Below are 20404 nucleotides of genomic sequence, written 5' to 3'. Positions count from 1 at the left end.
AAACACATGGTTATATTTATAGATCACGGGTGGTTTCCATTCAGAGAACACATGGTTTCATTCATAAAACACAGGGTTATATTCATAGAACACAGGGTTCCATTCATAGAACACAGGGTTCTATTAATAGAACACAAGGTTTTATTCATAAAACACATGGTTATATTTATAGATCATGGGTGGTTTCCATTCAGAGAACACATCATTTCATTCATAAAACACAGGGTTCTATTCATAGAACATAGGGTTCCATTTATAGAACACTGGGTTCTATTCATAGACCACAAGGTTTTATTCATAGAACACATGGTTATATTTATAGATCACGGGTGGTTTCCATTCAGAGAACACATAATTTTATTCATAAAACACAGGGTTCTATTCATAGAACACAGGGTTCCATTTATAGAACACAGGGTTCTGTTCATAGAACTCAAGGTTTTATTCATAGAACAGATGGTTATATTTATAGATCACGGGTGGTTTCCATTCAGAGAACACATAATTGCATTCATAAAACACAGGGTTCTATTCATAGAACACAGGGTTCCATTTATAGAACACAGGGTTCTATTCATAGAACACAAGGTTTTATTCATAGAACACATGGCTATATTTATAGATCACGGGTGGTTTCTATTCAGAGAACACATGGTTTCATTCATAAAACACAGGGTTCTATTTATAGAACACAGGGTTCCATTCATAGAACACAGGGTTCTATTAATAGAACACAAGGTTTTATTCATAAAACACATGGTTATATTTATAGATCACGGGTGGTTTCCATTCAGAGAACACATCATTTCATTCATAAAACACAGGGTTCTATTCATAGAACACAGGGTTCCATTTATAGAACACTGGGTTCTATTCATAGACCACAAGGTTTTATTCATAGAACACATGGTTATATTTATAGATCACGGGTGGTTTTCATTCAGAGAACACATAATTTTATTCATAAAACACAGGGTTCTATTCATAGAACACAGGGTTCCATTTATAGAACACAGGGTTCTATTCATAGAACACAAGGTTTTATTCATAGAACACATGGCTATATTTATAGATCACGGGTGGTTTCCATTCAGAGAACACATGGTTTCATTCATAAAACACAGGGTTCTATTTATAGAACACAGGGTTCCATTCATAGAACACAGGGTTCTATTAATAGAACACAAGGTTTTATTCATAAAACACATGGTTATATTTATAGATCACGGGTGGTTTCCATTCAGAGAACACATGGTTTCATTCATAAAACACAGGGTTCTATTCATAGAACACAGGGTTCCATTCATAGAACACAGGGTTCTAGTAATAGAACACAAGGTTTTATTCATAAAACACATGGTTATATTTATAGATCACGGGTGGTTTCCATTCAGAGAACACATGGTTTCATTCATAAAACACAGGGTTATATTCATAGAACACAGGGTTCCATTCATAGAACACAGGGTTCTATTAATAGAACACAAGGTTTTATTCATAAAACACATGGTTATATTTATAGATCATGGGTGGTTTCCATTCAGAGAACACATCATTTCATTCATAAAACACAGGGTTCTATTCATAGAACACAGGGTTCCATTTATAGAACACTGGGTTCTATTCATAGACCACAAGGTTTTATTCATAGAACACATGGTTATATTTATAGATCACGGGTGGTTTCCATTCAGAGAACACATAATTTTATTCATAAAACACAGGGTTCTATTCATAGAACACAGGGTTCCATTTATAGAACACAGGGTTCTATTCATAGAACTCAAGGTTTTATTCATAGAACAAATGGTTATATTTATAGATCACGGGTGGTTTCCATTCAGAGAACACATAATTGCATTCATTAAACAAAGGGTTATTCATAGAACACAGGGTTCCATTTATAGAACACAGGGTTCTATTCATAGAAAACAAGGTTTTATTCATAGAACACATGGCTATATTTATAGATCACGGGTGGTTTCCATTCAGAGAACACATAATTGCATTCATAAAACACAGGGTTCTATTCATAGAACACAGGGTTCCATTTATAGAACACAGGGTTCTATTCATAGAACACAAGGTTTTATTCATAGAACACATGGTTATATTTATAGATCAAGGGTGGTTTCCATTCAGAGAGCACATGGTTTCATTCATAAAACACAGGGTTCTATTTATAGAACACAGGGTTCCATTCATAGAACACAGGGTTCTATTAATAAAACACAAGGTTTTATTCATAAAACACATGGTTATATTTATAGATCACGGGTGGTTTCCATTCAGAGAACACATGGTTTCATTCATAAATCACAGGGTTCTATTCATAGAACACAGGGTTCCATTCATAGAACACAGGGTTCTATTAATAGAACACAAGGTTTTATTCATAAAACACATGGTTATATTTATAGATCACGGGTGGTTTCCATTCAGAGAACACATGATTTCATTCATAAAACACAGGGTTCTATTTATAGAACACAGGGTTCCATTCATAGAACACAGGGTTCTATTAATAGAACACAAGGTTTTATTCATAAAACACATGGTTATATTTATAGATCACGGGTGGTTTCCAGTCAGAGAACACATGGTTTCATTCATAAAACACAGGGTTCTATTCATAGAACACAGGGTTCCATTCATAGAACACAGGGTTCTATTAATAGAACACAAGGTTTTATTCATAAAACACATGGTTATATTTATAGATCACCGGTGGTTTCCATTCAGAGAACACATGATTTCATTCATAAAACACAGGGTTCTATTTATAGAACACAGGGTTCCATTCATAGAACACAGGGTTCTATTAATAGAACACAAGGTTTTATTCATAGAACACATGGCTATATTTATAGATCACAGGTGGTTTCCATTCAGAGAACACATCATTTCATTCATAAAACACAGGGTTCTATTCATAGAACACAGGGTTCCATTTATAGAACACTGGGTTCTATTCATAGACCACAAGGTTTTATTCATAGAACACATGGTTATATTTATAGATCACGGGTGGTTTTCATTCAGAGAACACATAATTTTATTCATAAAACACAGGGTTCTATTCATAGAACACAGGGTTCCATTTATAGAACACAGGGTTCTATTCATAGAACACAAGGTTTTATTCATAGAACACATGGCTATATTTATAGATCACGGGTGGTTTCCATTCAGAGAACACATGGTTTCATTCATAAAACACAGGGTTCTATTTATAGAACACAGGGTTCCATTCATAGAACACAGGGTTCTATTAATAGAACACAAGGTTTTATTCATAAAACACATGGTTATATTTATAGATCACGGGTGGTTTCTATTCAGAGAACACATGGTTTCATTCATAAAACACAGCGTTTTATTCATAGAACACAGGGTTCCATTCATAGAACACAGGGTTCTATTAAGAGAACACAAGGTTTTATTCATAAAACACATGGTTATATTTATAGATCACGGGTGGTTTCCATTCAGAGAACACATCATTTCATTCATAAAACACAGGGTTCTATTCATAGAACACAGGGTTCCATTTATAGAACACTGGGTTCTATTAATAGAACACAAGGTTTTATTCATAGAACACATGGTTATATATAAAGATCACGGGTGGTTTCCATTCAGAGAACACATCATTTCATTCATAAAACACAGGGTTCTATTCATAGAACACAGGGTTCCATTTATAGAACACAGGGTTCTATTCATAGAACACAAGGTTTTATTCATAGAACACATGGTTATATTTATAGATCACGGGTGGTTTCCATTCAGAGAACACATAATTTTATTCATAAAACACAGGGTTCTATTCATAGAACACAGGGTTCCATTTATAGAACACAGGGTTCTATTCATAGAACACAAGGTTTTATTCATAGAACACATGGCTATATTTATAGATCACGGGTGGTTTCCATTCAGAGAACACATGGTTTCATTCATAAAACACAGGGTTCTATTCATAGAACACAGGGTTCCATGCATAGAACACAGGGTTCTATTAATAGAACACAAGGTTTTATTCATAAAACACATGGTTATATTTATAGATCACGGGTGGTTTCCATTCAGAGAACACATAATTTCATTCATAAAACACAGGGTTCTATTCATAGAACACAGGGTTCCATTTATAGAACACAGGGTTCTATTCATAGAACACAAGGTTTTATTCATAGAACACATGGTTATATTTATAGATCACGGGTGGTTTCCATTCAGAGAACACATAATTTTATTCATAAAACACAGGGTTCTATTCATAGAACACAGGGTTCCATTTATAGAACACAGGGTTCTATTCATAGAACTCAAGGTTTTATTCATAGAACAGATGGTTATATTTATAGATCACGGGTGGTTTCCATTCAGAGAACACATAATTGCATTCATAAAACACAGGGTTCTATTCATAGAACACAGGGTTCCATTTATAGAACACAGGGTTCTATTCATAGAACACAAGGTTTTATTCATAGAACACATGGCTATATTTATAGATCACGGGTGGTTTCCATTCAGAGAACACATGGTTTCATTCATAAAACACAGGGTTCTATTTATAGAACACAGGGTTCCATTCATAGAACACAGGGTTCTATTAATAGAACACAAGGTTTTATTCATAAAACACATGGTTATATTTATAGATCACGGGTGGTTTCCATTCAGAGAACACATGGTTTCATTCATAAAACACAGGGTTCTATTTATAGAACACAGGGTTCCATTCATAGAACACAGGGTTCTATTAATAGAACACAAGGTTTTATTCATAAAACACATGGTTATATTTATAGATCACAGGTGGTTTCCATTCAGAGAACACATGGTTTCATTCATAAAACACAGGGTTCTATTCATAGAACACAGGGTTCCATTCATAGAACACAGGGTTCTATTAAGAGAACACAAGGTTTTATTCATAGAACACATGGCTATATTTATAGATCACGGGTGGTTTCCATTCAGAGAACACATCATTTCATTCATAAAACACAGGGTTCTATTCATAGAACACAGGGTTCCATTTATAGAACACTGGGTTCTATTCATAGACCACAAGGTTTTATTCATAGAACACATGGTTATATTTATAGATCACGGGTGGTTTTCATTCAGAGAACACATAATTTTATTCATAAAACACAGGGTTCTATTCATAGAACACAGGGTTCCATTTATAGAACACAGGGTTCTATTCATAGAACACAAGGTTTTATTCATAGAACACATGGCTATATTTATAGATCACGGGTGGTTTCCATTCAGAGAACACATGGTTTCATTCATAAAACACAGGGTTCTATTTATAGAACACAGGGTTCCATTCATAGAACACAGGGTTCTATTAATAGAACACAAGGTTTTATTCATAAAACACATGGTTATATTTATAGATCACGGGTGGTTTCCATTCAGAGAACACATGGTTTCATTCATAAAACACAGGGTTCTATTCATAGAACACAGGGTTCCATTCATAGAACACAGGGTTCTATTAAGAGAACACAAGGTTTTATTCATAGAACACATGGTTATATATAAAGATCACGGGTGGTTTCCATTCAGAGAACACATAATTTCATTCATAAAACACAGGGTTCTATTCATAGAACACAGGGTTCCATTTATAGAACACAGGGTTCTATTCATAGAACACAAGGTTTTATTCATAGAACACATGGTTATATTTATAGATCACGGGTGGTTTCCATTCAGAGAACACATAATTTTATTCATAAAACACAGGGTTCTATTCATAGAACACAGGGTTCCATTTATAGAACACAGGGTTCTATTCATAGAACTCAAGGTTTTATTCATAGAACAGATTGTTATATTTATAGATCACGGGTGGTTTCCATTCAGAGAACACATAATTGCATTCATAAAACACAGGGTTCTATTTATAGAACACAGGGTTCCATTTATAGAACACAGGGTTCTATTCATAGAACACAAGGTTTTATTCATAGAACACATGGCTATATTTATAGATCACGGGTGGTTTCCATTCAGAGAACACATGGTTTCATTCATAAAACACAGGGTTCTATTCATAGAACACAGGGTTCCATTCATAGAACACAGGGTTCTATTAATAGAACACAAGGTTTTATTCATAAAACACATGGTTATATTTATAGATCATGGGTGGTTTCCATTCAGAGAACACATAATTTCATTCATAAAACACAGGGTTCTATTCATAGAACACAGGGTTCCATTTATAGAACACAGGGTTCTATTCATAGAACACAAGGTTTTATTCATAGAACACATGGTTATATTTATAGATCACGGGTGGTTTCCATTCAGAGAACACATAATTTTATTCATAAAACAAGGGGTTCTATTCATAGAACACAGGGTTCCATTTATAGAACACAGGGTTCTATTCATAGAACTCAAGGTTTTATTCATAGAACAGATGGTTATATTTATAGATCACGGGTGGTTTCCGTTCAGAGAACACATAATTGCATTCATAAAACAGAGGGTTCTATTCATAGAACACAGGGTTCCATTTATAGAACACAGGGTTCTATTCATAGAACACAAGGTTTTATTCATAGAACACATGGCTATATTTATAGATCACGGGTGGTTTCCATTCAGAGAACACATAATTTCATTCATAAAACACAGGGTTCTATTTATAGAACACAGGGTTCCATTCATAGAACACAGGGTTCTATTAATAGAACACAAGGTTTTATTCATAAAACACATGGTTATATTTATAGATCACGGGTGGTTTCCATTCAGAGAACACATGGTTTCATTCATAAAACACAGGGTTCTATTCATAGAACACAGGGTTCCATTCATAGAACACAGTGTTCTATTAAGAGAACACAAGGTTTTATTCATAGAACACATGGCTATATTTATAGATCACGGGTGGTTTCCATTCAGAGAACACATCATTTCATTCATAAAACACAGGGTTCTATTCATAGAACACAGGGTTCCATTTATAGAACACTGGGTTCTATTCATAGACCACAAGGTTTTATTCATAGAACACATGGTTATATTTATAGATCACGGGTGGTTTTCATTCAGAAAACACATAATTTTATTCATAAAACACAGGGTTCTATTCATAGAACACAGGGTTCCATTTATAGAACACAGGGTTCTATTCATAGAACACAAGGTTTTATTCATAGAACACATGGCTATATTTATAGATCACGGGTGGTTTCCATTCAGAGAACACATGGTTTCATTCATAAAACACAGGGTTCTATTTATAGAACACAGGGTTCCATTCATAGAACACAGGGTTCTATTAATAGAACACAAGGTTTTATTCATAAAACACATGGTTATATTTATAGATCACGGGTGGTTTCCATTCAGAGAACACATGGTTTCATTCATAAAACACAGGGTTCTATTCATAGAACACAGGGTTCCATTCATAGAACACAGGGTTCTATTAAGAGAACACAAGGTTTTATTCATAAAACACATGGTTATATTTATAGATCACGGGTGGTTTCCATTCAGGGAACACATCATTTCATTCATAAAACACAGGGTTCTATTCATAGAACACAGGGTTCCATTTATAGAACACTGGGTTCTATTCATAGAACACAAGGTTTTATTCATAGAACACATGGTTATATTTATAGATCACGGGTGGTTTCCATTCAGAGAACACATAATTTCATTCATAAAACACAGGGTTATATTTATAGAACACAGGGTTCCATTTATAGAACACAGGGTTCTATTCATAGAACACAAGGTTTTATTCATAGAACACATGGTTATATTTATAGATCACGGGTGGTTTCCATTCAGAGAACACATAATTTTATTCATAAAACACAGGGTTCTATTCATAGAACATAGGGTTCCATTTATAGAACACAGGATTCTATTCATAGAACTCAAGGTTTTATTCATAGAACAGATGGTTATATTTATAGATCACGGGTGGTTTCCATTCAGAGAACACATAATTGCATTCATAAAACACAGGGTTCTATTCATAGAACACAGGGTTCCATTTATAGAACACAGGGTTCTATTCATAGAACACAAGGTTTTATTCATAGAACACATGGCTATATTTATAGATCACGGGTGGTTTCCATTCAGAGAACACATGGTTTCATTCATAAAACACAGGGTTCTATTTATAGAACACAGGGTTCCATTCATAGAACACAGGGTTCTATTAATAGAACACAAGGTTTTATTCATAAAACACATGGTTATATTTATAGATCACGGGTGGTTTCCATTCAGAGAACACATGGTTTCATTCATAAAACACAGGGTTCAATTCATAGAACACAGGGTTCCATTTATAGAACACAGGGTTCTATTCATAGAAAACAAGGTTTTATTCATAGAACACATGGCTATATTTATAGATCACGGGTGGTTTCCATTCAGAGAACACATGGTTTCATTCATAAAACACAGGGTTCTATTTATAGAACACAGGGTTCCATTCATAGAACACAGGGTTCTATTAATAGAACACAAGGTTTTATTCATAAAACACATGGTTATATTTATAGATCACGGGTGGTTTCCATTCAGGGAACACATCATTTCATTCATAAAACACAGGGTTCTATTCATAGAACACAGGGTTCCATTTATAGAACACTGGGTTCTATTCATAGAACACAAGGTTTTATTTATAGAACACATGGTTATATTTATAGATCACGGGTGGTTTCCATTCAGAGAACACATAATTTCATTCATAAAACACAGGGTTCTATTCATAGAACACAGGGTTCCATTTATAGAACACAGGGTTCTATTCATAGAACACAAGGTTTTATTCATAGAACACATGGTTATATTTATAGATCACGGGTGGTTTCCATTCAGAGAACACATAATTTTATTCATAAAACACAGGGTTCTATTCATAGAACATAGGGTTCCATTTATAGAACACAGGATTCTATTCATAGAACTCAAGGTTTTATTCATAGAACAGATGGTTATATTTATAGATCACGGGTGGTTTCCATTCAGAGAACACATAATTGCATTCATAAAACACAGGGTTCTATTCATAGAACACAGGGTTCCATTTATAGAACACAGGGTTCTATTCATAGAACACAAGGTTTTATTCATAGAACACATGGCTATATTTATAGATCACGGGTGGTTTCCATTCAGAGAACACATGGTTTCATTCATAAAACACAGGGTTCTATTTATAGAACACAGGGTTCCATTCATAGAACACAGGGTTCTATTCATAGAACACAAGGTTTTATTCATAAAACACATGGTTATATTTATAGATCACGGGTGGTTTCCATTCAGAGAACACATGGTTTCATTCATAAAACACAGGGTTCAATTCATAGAACACAGGGTTCCATTTATAGAACACAGGGTTCTATTCATAGAAAACAAGGTTTTATTCATAGAACACATGGCTATATTTATAGATCACGGGTGGTTTCCATTCAGAGAACACATGGTTTCATTCATAAAACACAGGGTTCTATTTATAGAACACAGGGTTCCATTCATAGAACACAGGGTTCTATTAATAAAACACAAGGTTTTATTCATAAAACACATGGTTATATTTATAGATCACGGGTGGTTTCCATTCAGAGAACACATGGTTTCATTCATAAATCACAGGGTTCTATTCATAGAACACAGGGTTCCATTCATAGAACACAGGGTTCTATTAATAGAACACAAGGTTTTATTCATAAAACACATGGTTATATTTATAGATCACGGGTGGTTTCCATTCAGAGAACACATGATTTCATTCATAAAACACAGGGTTCTATTTATAGAACACAGGGTTCCATTCATAGAACACAGGGTTCTATTAATAGAACACAAGGTTTTATTCATAAAACACATGGTTATATTTATAGATCATGGGTGGTTTCCAGTCAGAGAACACATGGTTTCATTCATAAAACACAGGGTTCTATTCATAGAACACAGGGTTCCATTCATAGAACACAGGGTTCTATTAATAGAACACAAGGTTTTATTCATAAAACACATGGCTATATTTATAGATCACGGGTGGTTTCCATTCAGAGAACACATCATTTCATTCATAAAACACAGGGTTCTATTCATAGAACACAGGGTTCCATTTATAGAACACAGGGTTCTATTCATAGAACACAAGGTTTTATTCATAGAACACATGGTTATATTTATAGATCACGGGTGGTTTCCATTCAGAGAACACATAATTTTATTCATAAAACACAGGGTTCTATTCATAGAACATAGGGTTCCATTTATAGAACACAGGATTCTATTCATAGAACTCAAGGTTTTATTCATAGAACAGATGGTTATATTTATAGATCACGGGTGGTTTCCATTCAGAGAACACATAATTGCATTCATAAAACACAGGGTTCTATTCATAGAACACAGGGTTCCATTTATAGAACACAGGGTTCTATTCATAGAACACAAGGTTTTATTCATAGAACACATGGCTATATTTATAGATCACGGGTGGTTTCCATTCAGAGAACACATGGTTTCATTCATAAAACACAGGGTTCTATTTATAGAACACAGGGTTCCATTCATAGAACACAGGGTTCTATTAATAGAACACAAGGTTTTATTCATAAAACACATGGTTATATTTATAGATCACGGGTGGTTTCCATTCAGAGAACACATGGTTTCATTCATAAAACACAGGGTTCAATTCATAGAACACAGGGTTCCATTTATAGAACACATGGTTCTATTCATAGAAAACAAGGTTTTATTCATAGAACACATGGCTATATTTATAGATCACGGGTGGTTTCCATTCAGAGAACACATGGTTTCATTCATAAAACACAGGGTTCTATTTATAGAACACAGGGTTCCATTCATAGAACACAGGGTTCTATTAATAAAACACAAGGTTTTATTCATAAAACACATGGTTATATTTATAGATCACGGGTGGTTTCCATTCAGAGAACACATGGTTTCATTCATAAATCACAGGGTTCTATTCATAGAACACAGGGTTCCATTCATAGAACACAGGGTTCTATTAATAGAACACAAGGTTTTATTCATAAAACACATGGTTATATTTATAGATCACGGGTGGTTTCCATTCAGAGAACACATGATTTCATTCATAAAACACAGGGTTCTATTTATAGAACACAGGGTTCCATTCATAGAACACAGGGTTCTATTAATAGAACACAAGGTTTTATTCATAAAACACATGGTTATATTTATAGATCATGGGTGGTTTCCAGTCAGAGAACACATGGTTTCATTCATAAAACACAGGGTTCTATTCATAGAACACAGGGTTCCATTCATAGAACACAGGGTTCTATTAATAGAACACAAGGTTTTATTCATAAAACACATGGCTATATTTATAGATCACGGGTGGTTTCCATTCAGAGAACACATCATTTCATTCATAAAACACAGGGTTCTATTCATAGAACACGGGGTTCCATTTATAGAACACTGGGTTCTATTCATAGACCACAAGGTTTTATTCATAGAACACATGGTTATATTTATAGATCACGGGTGGTTTTCATTCAGAGAACACATAATTTTATTCATAAAACACAGGGTTCTATTCATAGAACACAGGGTTCCATTTATAGAACACAGGGTTCTATTCATAGAACACAAGGTTTTATTCATAGAACACATGGCTATATTTATAGATCACGGGTGGTTTCCATTCAGAGAACACATGGTTTCATTCATAAAACACAGGGTTCTATTTATAGAACACAGGGTTCCATTCATAGAACACATGGTTCTATTAATAGAACACAAGGTTTTATTCATAAAACACATGGTTATATTTATAGATCACGGGTGGTTTCCATTCAGAGAACACATGGTTTCATTCATAAAACACAGCGTTTTATTCATAGAACACAGGGTTCCATTCATAGAACACAGGGTTCTATTAAGAGAACACAAGGTTTTATTCATAAAACACATGGTTATATTTATAGATCACGGGTGGTTTCCATTCAGAGAACACATCATTTCATTCATAAAACACAGGGTTCTATTCATAGAACACAGGGTTCCATTTATAGAACACTGGGTTCTATTAATAGAACACAAGGTTTTATTCATAGAACACATGGTTATATATAAAGATCACGGGTGGTTTCCATTCAGAGAACACATAATTTCATTCATAAAACACAGGGTTCTATTCATAGAACACAGGGTTCCATTTATAGAACACAGGGTTCTATTTATAGAACACAAGGTTTTATTCATAGAACACATGGTTATATTTATAGATCACGGGTGGTTTCCATTCAGAGAACACATAATTTTATTCATAAAACACAGGGTTCTATTCATAGAACACAGGGTTCCATTTATAGAACACAGGGTTCTATTCATAGAACACAAGGTTTTATTCATAGAACACATGGCTATATTTATAGATCACGGGTGGTTTCCATTCAGAGAACACATGGTTTCATTCATAAAACACAGGGTTCTATTCATAGAACACAGGGTTCCATTCAAAGAACACAGGGTTCTATTAATAGAACACAAGGTTTTATTCATAAAACACATGGTTATATTTATAGATCACGGGTGGTTTCCATTCAGAGAACACATAATTTCATTCATAAAACACAGGGTTCTATTCATAGAACACAGGGTTCCATTTATAGAACACAGGGTTCTATTCATAGAACACAAGGTTTTATTCATAGAACACATGGTTATATTTATAGATCACGGGTGGTTTCCATTCAGAGAACACATAATTTTATTCATAAAACACAGGGTTCTATTCATAGAACACAGGGTTCCATTTATAGAACACAGGGTTCTATTCATAGAACTCAAGGTTTTATTCATAGAACAGATGGTTATATTTATAGATCACGGGTGGTTTCCATTCAGAGAACACATAATTGCATTCATAAAACACAGGGTTCTATTCATAGAACACAGGGTTCCATTTATAGAACACAGGGTTCTATTCATAGAACACAAGGTTTTATTCATAGAACACATGGCTATATTTATAGATCACGGGTGGTTTCCATTCAGAGAACACATGGTTTCATTCATAAAACACAGGGTTCTATTTATAGAACACAGGGTTCCATTCATAGAACACAGGGTTCTATTAATAGAACACAAGGTTTTATTCATAAAACACATGGTTATATTTATAGATCACGGGTGGTTTCCATTCAGAGAACACATGGTTTCATTCATAAAACACAGGGTTCTATTTATAGAACACAGGGTTCCATTCATAGAACACAGGGTTCTATTAATAGAACACAAGGTTTTATTCATAAAACACATGGTTATATTTATAGATCACGGGTGGTTTCCATTCAGAGAACACATGGTTTCATTCATAAAACACAGGGTTCTATTCATAGAACACAGGGTTCCATTCATAGAACACAGGGTTCTATTAAGAGAACACAAGGTTTTATTCATAGAACACATGGCTATATTTATAGATCACGGGTGGTTTCCATTCAGAGAACACATCATTTCATTCATAAAACACAGGGTTCTATTCATAGAACACAGGGTTCCATTTATAGAACACTGGGTTCTATTCATAGACCACAAGGTTTTATTCATAGAACACATGGTTATATTTATAGATCACGGGTGGTTTTCATTCAGAGAACACATAATTTTATTCATAAAACACAGGGTTCTATTCATAGAACACAGGGTTCCATTTATAGAACACAGGGTTCTATTCATAGAACACAAGGTTTTATTCATAGAACACATGGCTATATTTATAGATCATGGGTGGTTTCCATTCAGAGAACACATGGTTTCATTCATAAAACACAGGGTTCTATTTATAGAACACAGGGTTCCATTCATAGAACACAGGGTTCTATTAATAGAACACAAGGTTTTATTCATAAAACACATGGTTATATTTATAGATCACGGGTGGTTTCCATTCAGAGAACACATGGTTTCATTCATAAAACACAGGGTTCTATTCATAGAACACAGGGTTCCATTCATAGAACACAGGGTTCTATTAAGAGAACACAAGGTTTTATTCATAAAACACATGGTTATATTTATAGATCACGGGTGGTTTCCATTCAGAGAACACATCATTTCATTCATAAAACACAGGGTTCTATTCATAGAACACAGGGTTCCATTTATAGAACACTGGGTTCTATTAATAGAACACAAGGTTTTATTCATAGAACACATGGTTATATATAAAGATCACGGGTGGTTTCCATTCAGAGAACACATAATTTCATTCATAAAACACAGGGTTCTATTCATAGAACACAGGGTTCCATTTATAGAACACAGGGTTCTATTCATAGAACACAAGGTTTTATTCATAGAACACATGGTTATATTTATAGATCACGGGTGGTTTCCATTCAGAGAACACATAATTTTATTCATAAAACACAGGGTTCTATTCATAGAACACAGGGTTCCATTTATAGAACACAGGGTTCTATTCATAGAACACAAGGTTTTATTCATAGAACACATGGCTATATTTATAGATCACGGGTGGTTTCCATTCAGAGAACACATGGTTTCATTCATAAAACACAGGGTTCTATTCATAGAACACAGGGTTCCATTCATAGAACACAGGGTTCTATTAATAGAACACAAGGTTTTATTCATAAAACACATGGTTATATTTATAGATCACGGGTGGTTTCCATTCAGAGAACACATAATTTCATTCATAAAACACAGGGTTCTATTCATAGAACACAGGGTTCCATTTAAAGAACACAGGGTTCTATTCATAGAACACAAGGTTTTATTCATAGAACACATGGTTATATTTATAGATCACGGGTGGTTTCCATTCAGAGAACACATAATTTTATTCATAAAACACAGGGTTCTATTCATAGAACACAGGGTTCCATTTATAGAACACAGGGTTCTATTCATAGAACTCAAGGTTTTATTCATAGAACAGATGGTTATATTTATAGATCACGGGTGGTTTCCATTCAGAGAACACATAATTGCATTCATAAAACACAGGGTTCTATTCATAGAACACAGGGTTCCATTTATAGAACACAGGGTTCTATTCATAGAACACAAGGTTTTATTCATAGAACACATGGCTATATTTATAGATCACGGGTGGTTTCCATTCAGAGAACACATGGTTTCATTCATAAAACACAGGGTTCTATTTATAGAACACAGGGTTCCATTCATAGAACACAGGGTTCTATTAATAGAACACAAGGTTTTATTCATAAAACACATGGTTATATTTATAGATCACGGGTGGTTTCCATTCAGAGAACACATGGTTTCATTCATAAAACACAGGGTTCTATTTATAGAACACAGGGTTCCATTCATAGAACACAGGGTTCTATTAATAGAACACAAGGTTTTATTCATAAAACACATGGTTATATTTATAGATCACGGGTGGTTTCCATTCAGAGAACACATGGTTTCATTCATAAAACACAGGGTTCTATTCATAGAACACAGGGTTCCATTCATAGAACACAGGGTTCTATTAAGAGAACACAAAGTTTTATTCATAGAACACATGGCTATATTTATAGATCACGGGTGGTTTCCATTCAGAGAACACATCATTTCATTCATAAAACACAGGGTTCTATTCATAGAACACAGGGTTCCATTTATAGAACACTGGGTTCTATTCATAGACCACAAGGTTTTATTCATAGAACACATGGTTATATTTATAGATCACGGGTGGTTTTCATTCAGAGAACACATAATTTTATTCATAAAACACAGGGTTCTATTCATAGAACACAGGGTTCCATTTATAGAACACAGGGTTCTATTCATAGAACACAAGGTTTTATTCATAGAACACATGGCTATATTTATAGATCACGGGTGGTTTCCATTCAGAGAACACATGGTTTCATTCATAAAACACAGGGTTCTATTTATAGAACACAGGGTTCCATTCATAGAACACAGGGTTCTATTAATAGAACACAAGGTTTTATTCATAAAACACATGGTTATATTTATAGATCACGGGTGGTTTCCATTCAGAGAACACATGGTTTCATTCATAAAACACAGGGTTCTATTCATAGAACACAGGGTTCCATTCATAGAACACAGGGTTCTATTAAGAGAACACAAGGTTTTATTCATAGAACACATGGTTATATATAAAGATCACGGGTGGTTTCCATTCAGAGAACACATAATTTCATTCATAAAACACAGGGTTCTATTCATAGAACACAGGGTTCCATTTATAGAACACAGGGTTCTATTCATAGAACACAAGGTTTTATTCATAGAACACATGGTTATATTTATAGATCACGGGTGGTTTCCATTCAGAGAACACATAATTTTATTCATAAAACACAGGGTTCTATTCATAGAACACAGGGTTCCATTTATAGAACACAGGGTTCTATTCATAGAACTCAAGGTTTTATTCATAGAACAGATTGTTATATTTATAGATCACGGGTGGTTTCCATTCAGAGAACACATAATTGCATTCATAAAACACAGGGTTCTATTCATAGAACACAGGGTTCCATTTATAGAACACAGGGTTCTATTCATAGAACACAAGGTTTTATTCATAGAACACATGGCTATATTTATAGATCACGGGTGGTTTCCATTCAGAGAACACATGGTTTCATTCATAAAACACAGGGTTCTATTCATAGAACACAGGGTTCCATTCATAGAACACAGGGTTCTATTAATAGAACACAAGGTTTTATTCATAAAACACATGGTTATATTTATAGATCATGGGTGGTTTCCATTCAGAGAACACATAATTTCATTCATAAAACACAGGGTTCTATTCATAGAACACAGGGTTCCATTTATAGAACACAGGGTTCTATTCATAGAACACAAGGTTTTATTCATAGAACACATGGTTATATTTATAGATCACGGGTGGTTTCCATTCAGAGAACACATAATTTTATTCATAAAACACAGGGTTCTATTCATAGAACACAGGGTTCCATTTATAGAACACAGGGTTCTATTCATAGAACTCAAGGTTTTATTCATAGAACAGATGGTTATATTTATAGATCACGGGTGGTTTCCATTCAGAGAACACATAATTGCATTCATAAAACACAGGGTTCTATTCATAGAACACAGGGTTCCATTTATAGAACACAGGGTTCTATTCATAGAACACAAGGTTTTATTCATAGAACACATGGCTATATTTATAGATCACGGGTGGTTTCCATTCAGAGAACACATAATTTCATTCATAAAACACAGGGTTCTATTTATAGAACACAGGGTTCCATTCATAGAACACAGGGTTCTATTAATAGAACACAAGGTTTTATTCATAAAACACATGGTTATATTTATAGATCACGGGTGGTTTCCATTCAGAGAACACATGGTTTCATTCATAAAACACAGGGTTCTATTTATAGAACACAGGGTTCCATTCATAGAACACAGGGTTCTATTAATAGAACACAAGGTTTTATTCATAAAACACATGGTTATATTTATAGATCACGGGTGGTTTCCATTCAGAGAACACATCATTTCATTCATAAAACACAGGGTTCTATTCATAGAACACAGGGTTCCATTTATAGAACACTGGGTTCTATTCATAGACCACAAGGTTTTATTCATAGAACACATGGTTATATTTATAGATCACGGGTGGTTTTCATTCAGAGAACACATAATTTTATTCATAAAACACAGGGTTCTATTCATAGAACACAGGGTTCCATTTATAGAACACAGGGTTCTATTCATAGAACACAAGGTTTTATTCATAGAACACATGGCTATATTTATAGATCACGGGTGGTTTCCATTCAGAGAACACATGGTTTCATTCATAAAACACAGGGTTCTATTTATAGAACACAGGGTTCCATTCATAGAACACAGGGTTCTATTAATAGAACACAAGGTTTTATTCATAAAACACATGGTTATATTTATAGATCACGGGTGGTTTCCATTCAGAGAACACATGGTTTCATTCATAAAACACAGGGTTCTATTCATAGAACACAGGGTTCCATTCATAGAACACAGGGTTCTATTAAGAGAACACAAGGTTTTATTCATAAAACACATGGTTATATTTATAGATCACGGGTGGTTTCCATTCAGGGAACACATCATTTCATTCATTAAACACAGGGTTCTATTCATAGAACACAGGGTTCCATTTATAGAACACTGGGTTCTATTCATAGAACACAAGGTTTTATTCATAGAACACATGGTTATATTTATAGATCACGGGTGGTTTCCATTCAGAGAACACATAATTTCATTCATAAAACACAGGGTTCTATTCATAGAACACAGGGTTCCATTTATAGAACACAGGGTTCTATTCATAGAACACAAGGTTTTATTCATAGAACACATGGTTATATTTATAGATCACGGGTGGTTTCCATTCAGAGAACACATAATTTTATTCATAAAACACAGGGTTCTATTCATAGAACATAGGGTTCCATTTATAGAACACAGGATTCTATTCATAGAACTCAAGGTTTTATTCATAGAACAGATGGTTATATTTATAGATCACGGGTGGTTTCCATTCAGAGAACACATAATTGCATTCATAAAACACAGGGTTCTATTCATAGAACACAGGGTTCCATTTATAGAACACAGGGTTCTATTCATAGAACACAAGGTTTTATTCATAGAACACATGGCTATATTTATAGATCACGGGTGGTTTCCATTCAGAGAACACATGGTTTCATTCATAAAACACAGGGTTCTATTTATAGAACACAGGGTTCCATTCATAGAACACAGGGTTCCATTCATAGAACACAGGGTTCTATTAATAGAACACAAGGTTTTATTCATAAAACACATGGTTATATTTATAGATCACGGGTGGTTTCCATTCAGAGAACACATGGTTTCATTCATAAAACACAGGGTTCAATTCATAGAACACAGGGTTCCATTTATAGAACACAGGGTTCTATTCATAGAAAACAAGGTTTTATTCATAGAACACATGGCTATATTTATAGATCACGGGTGGTTTCCATTCAGAGAACACATGGTTTCATTCATAAAACACAGGGTTCTATTTATAGAACACAGGGTTCCATTCATAGAACACAGGGTTCTATTAATAAAACACAAGGTTTTATTCATAAAACACATGGTTATATTTATAGATCACGGGTGGTTTCCATTCAGAGAACACATGGTTTCATTCATAAATCACAGGGTTCTATTCATAGAACACAGGGTTCCATTCATAGAACACAGGGTTCTATTAATAGAACACAAGGTTTTATTCATAAAACACATGGTTATATTTATAGATCACGGGTGGTTTCCATTCAGAGAACACATGATTTCATTCATAAAACACAGGGTTCTATTTATAGAACACAGGGTTCCATTCATAGAACACAGGGTTCTATTAATAGAACACAAGGTTTTATTCATAAAACACATGGTTATATTTATAGATCACGGGTGGTTTCCAGTCAGAGAACACATGGTTTCATTCATAAAACACAGGGTTCTATTCATAGAACACAGGGTTCCATTCATAGAACACAGGGTTCTATTAATAGAACACAAGGTTTTATTCATAAAACACATGGTTATATTTATAGATCACGGGTGGTTTCCATTCAGAGAACACATGGTTTCATTCATAAATCACAGGGTTCTATTCATAGAACACAGGGTTTCATTCATAGAACACAGGGTTCTATTAATAGAACACAAGGTTTTATTCATAAAACACATGGTTATATTTATAGATCACGGGTGGTTTCCATTCAGAGAACACATGATTTCATTCATAAAACACAGGGTTCTATTTATAGAACACAGGGTTCCATTCATAGAACACAGGGTTCTATTAATAGAACACAAGGTTTTATTCATAGAACACATGGCTATATTTATAGATCACGGGTGGTTTCCATTCAGAGAACACATCATTTCATTCATAAAACACAAGGTTCTATTCATAGAACACAGGGTTCCATTTATAGAACACTGGGTTCTATTCATAGACCACAAGGTTTTATTCATAGAACACATGGTTATATTTATAGATCACGGGTGGTTTTCATTCAGAGAACACATAATTTTATTCATAAAACACAGGGTTCTATTCATAGAACACAGGGTTCCATTTATAGAACACAGGGTTCTATTCATAGAACACAAGGTTTTATTCATAAAACACATGGTTATATTTATAGATCATGGGTGGTTTCCATTCAGAGAACACATAATTTCATTCATAAAACACAGGGTTCTATTCATAGAACACAGGGTTCCATTTATAGAACACAGGGTTCTATTCATAGAACAC

Source organism: Crinia signifera, chromosome 1, assembly GCF_055691185.1.
Source record: "Crinia signifera chromosome 1, ASM5569118v1, whole genome shotgun sequence".
Taxonomy (NCBI): Eukaryota; Metazoa; Chordata; class Amphibia; order Anura; family Myobatrachidae; genus Crinia; species Crinia signifera.
The sequence above is the reverse complement of the archived record's forward strand: the minus strand, read 5'-3'. Positions refer to the sequence as shown.